Raw genomic sequence first — 4443 nt, forward strand, 5'->3', positions numbered from 1 at the left:
CAAGTACGTGGTGACTAGTGTGCATGTGATTGACCTCGTGTGTAAAAACTAATCTGTTCAAAATGGAAGTCATGAAAATGGAAACACACCCAAAAAAAAAACATATAGACATTTGTGTCTCATGATTGCAGCATCTCCAATGACTTTGCCGTCGGATGGACTTGGTATATAGGTATGATTTTCTTTAGATTTTAAACAATAAGTAGGATAGAAAAGTAATAATAGGACTGAGGAAGGCTCTGAAAAGTCAGTGTTGTGACCGTGGTCTACGTGTAGAACAGGCACCATCAACGGCAAAAGTCAAGCACACACAAGTGCTCATCAGTTTATATTTTTTTGTCAGGATAAAATAAAGAGCGGCTTCATGGCGACAAGTCGGCAAGTGCCAGGCAATCTTCAGTTCTCACGAGCTGTATAAACCAAACTCAGACCAGTTCTCCTTGTAATGTAACGGTTCTGCACCTACCATCAATCCTCATGTTCGGTTTGGAATTTGAATGGGATGGACTGGTTCCTGGAAACCGAATATTCGCTCAAGATGTGAAATTAGGCCGTTCTACCTATTAGGTGGAATCTGCTCGTTCACTCACCGCTTCTCTCTCTCTCTCGCTAACCCTTGAAATAAAGAAAAAGGCATCCGCTCACCCAGCCGATCCGAGCCCTATTCCCTCTCGTGCCTCTCCTTCCTCTCCCTGGCTCCTCTCGTTTTTGGAGTAGCTGAAGAAATCGCGCATCATCGGTTGAGCAAGCAGGCGGTGGCGGCGGCAGACCAAGCATGCAGGGGCGGCGGAGCAAGCAGGCGGGAGGGGCAGCAGACCAAGCAGGCGAGGGTAGCAGACCAAGCTGGCGGCAACGGAGCAAGCATACGGCAGCGGTAGACCAAGCAAGGGCTGCAGATCGGTGCTTTGCAAGGTGAGATCCTGTGATATCTGTCTATATTGACTATGTCCATTCTGATTTGGTGAGGAAAAATCAATCTTGGACTAAATTTTCTCTCTCTATTGCAATATATACCCACCGACGCCTCCGCTTATCAATTATTAACAAGTAAAGTAACCATGGTACCTCCAACAGATAACTCGATAACGATAGAGATAACGGTAACGCGATATAACATGGTACTAAGCATGCACTACGACTCGCAGGGCAGACCCGAAACCAAACAATAGCTATAGGAGAGATGTGGAGGCAATATGGGTTGCTTGAGGTAAACATATGGATAGGACACGTGACAAGAACGTAACTCAAGCCTAGCATAAGAGAGAAGGCAGAGCAAAATAGGTGAGAGGCTCCTGCAGAGACAGGAGTGTGGAAATACTTGCCTGTTAAGGATCGTCGAAGAACGGCCGAAGATCTTGTCGGAGCTCGCATCAACTCAATGGCCTATCCGGGAAGAAGCAAAGCGCTACAACAAGCAACAGATGCAGAACTTACTAATACGGCAAAAGAATCGGCATGATCAAGACATGATATGCATGGCATGACAATGATGATACGATGTAACTTATCCAAATTAAGCAGAACCGGGGTCCGGACATGCAATTATTAGGTTCTAGTTATTTTTCCACCGTGCAAATTAAATGTTGTTAAGCATGGAATAAACATGATATGGGTGCGCTACGCAAAATTAAATGGAACCGGGATAAGAGATAAGCAATCCCGCACAATTTCATATTTTAATATTAGGTGATATGCTACTTGCCAGAACCCACAACATACGCGATGCAATATGATACGATGATTTTCGATGCACACAGGTATATGTCACATTAGAAAATAGGGCTTGTGGTTATGTTGTTGTTTCTAGCTATTTATTTTTTGTTAATCACATCCATGCCATATTTTCCCGCCTTCTTCATTAGCATGAAGTTGTATTGTTAATATGTGTCACTAGTGCATTGTAGATGGGCAGAAGAAAGGATAAAAGGAAAAGGATGATTAGGGGAGCTGTTGTTTTTGTGGCTCTTGTTGCGGTTGTTGTACTTGTCCGGTCCATTGTAAGGAAGATAAGACCATGCATAACTTATGGCCCGATGCGTGAAAGAGATTAGCAGAGAATTGACTACCTAAATAGTAAAATTTGGCAATGTGACGTGACTTGTAGAAATATGTTGAGATTTGAAAGAGCTCCTTTCTTTTGGCTATGTGGCATATTGAGAGAGCGTGAATTGCTATAAAATAGTCCACATATGTGTGTGGAGCAACAAGTGGTGATGTTCTTACATACCGTTGGACATAACCTTGGTTGTGGCAACAAATTTTGCAGATCATTTGGCACAATTAGCATATATTTTAGACGTGTGTTGCACGCCATAGGTTAGCTATGTAATGAATATATCAAGCCACCATCAATGGAGACCCATATTTTAAGGTATTTTCTTGTATTATTCCTTAGCTATTTAGAATATAGTTCATGTCATTTAATATTGTTCGCAATATAGGACTGTATTGGAGCTATCGATGGCACACATGTGCGAGCATCTGTTACCAAAGATGTGGAACATTCTTTTCGTGGTAGGAAAGATTTTTCTACTTAAAATGTGATGGCAGCGGTAGATTTCGACCTTCGGTTCACATATGTGTTGGCTGGCTGGGAGGGGATAGCACATGATGCACTCGTTTTGGCTGATGCAATAGAGCGTGAGAGAGGCTTACAAGTACCACTAGGTAAGAAATGGCCTTAGATAGAATTGTCCATAACTTGTGCAAACCTTTGTCATCGAATTTTCTTTTTTTAGGAAAGTTTTACCTAGTTGATGCCAGATATGGAGCCAAGTCCGTTTTTTTTGCCACCTTTTTCGGCAAACAAGATACCATTTGAACGAGTGGGGCAGCAACCCAGTCCAAAATGCAAATGAGCTATTTAACCTTAGGCACTCATCTATACGGGTGACAATAGAGCAAGCTTTTGGATCCCTCAAGAGGAGGTTCAAAATTTTGGATGATGCCAAACCAATCTCTCCATTTTTTGTACAAGTTGACATTGTTTTAACTTGTTGCATTTTGATGAATTTATCATACCGGATGCGGCTTGGACCACCCAACCAATCAGGACACAAAGACAACAACCAGCAGACCATAGGGCCACGCCGTTAGACCGTAGGCAAGAAATTGCTAAGCAAATGTGGGCAGATATGCAGGCCATGTATGTAAATTGATGGATGGAATAAAACGAGTCATTTTTATGTATTGAAACCATATTTGTGATGCACTCTACCATATGTTTTGTATCCTATTAATGGCTGGACGAAAATGAGTCACTTTATGTATTGAAACCATGTTTGTGATGCACTCTATCATATGTTTTGTAACCTATTGATGGCTAGATGAAAATGAGTCACTTTTATGTATTGAAACCATGTTTATGATCCACTCTACCATATGTTTTGTAACCTATTAATGGCTGGATGAAAATGAGTCACTTTTATGTATTGACACCATGTTTGTGATGCACTCTATCATATGTTTTTTAACCTATTAATGGCTGGACGAAAATGAGTCACTTTTATGTATTGAAACCATGTTTGTGATGCACTCTATCATATGTTTTGTAACCTTTGATGGTTGGACGAAAATGGCTCAGGTTTGTGTACCATGTACGTTAAGCTCTAATTACTTTGTTTTGCAACCTTTTGTTTTCTGGATAGAAATGGACAGTGTTGAAGTCAGCGGTGCAAGTGAGAACACTGACAACAGTGAGCCGATTGTGTGGACCAATTCCATGTCCACCAAGTTGATAGGATTTTTGGTAGACCTTGTAGCTAGTGGTGCTAGAACTTCAATGGGTTCAAGAGTGTGCATCATAACCAATGTGCTAAGGCTTTAAAGGAGATCATGTTAGCAACCACCTTTAGAAGTGGAGTAATATTTGGGGGAGGATTGTCCATTTGAAGAATTTGAGTGGAGCACTATGGGATGATGATACAAGAATTTGAGTTGGTTTGGGTGGGTGGGTAGGTATGTGAAGAAGATCTTTGGAGTGGTCTACAATTTGAAGTGACTAGGTATGTGGAGAAGAACTTGGCTATAAACTTGACATGCTTCAGTGGTCTGTAATGAACTTGGACTAGTTGTGCTTTTGGATGGATAATATACCATCATCTAGACATATTTGAATAGATTGTAATGTATTTCCGACTATTTTGATGACTTGTATGGTTCTATGAATTGAATATGTGCTATGTTTGATATCATAAATTTGGCATGATCGGTACTTAATTTTTTATAATGCTTGTTGCTGAAAATACATGTGAAATGATGCTGAAATTTTGATTATATTGTGCTACAATTTCATTACACTATAATTGCATGTGCCGGCGGTAATCTCACCATTCATATGAAAGAGGTGACATGAACCAAAATCTAGCCATTACATTACACATATTTGTCCCAACCGAACAATGGATGGAACCATCCCACCACTTTTTTTCTCCCAACTCAACA

At 40.9% G+C, this 4443-nt stretch overlaps 1 pseudogene; it reads left to right on the plus strand.

The window, feature by feature from the left end:
- Positions 1-1157: 1157 nt before the first annotated feature.
- Positions 1158-3261, plus strand: LOC139831382 (protein ALP1-like; annotated as a pseudogene).
- The last annotated feature ends 1182 nt before the right edge of the window (positions 3262-4443 follow it).

This window comes from Lolium perenne, chromosome 5 (assembly GCF_019359855.2).
Source record: "Lolium perenne isolate Kyuss_39 chromosome 5, Kyuss_2.0, whole genome shotgun sequence".
Taxonomy (NCBI): domain Eukaryota; kingdom Viridiplantae; phylum Streptophyta; class Magnoliopsida; order Poales; family Poaceae; genus Lolium; species Lolium perenne.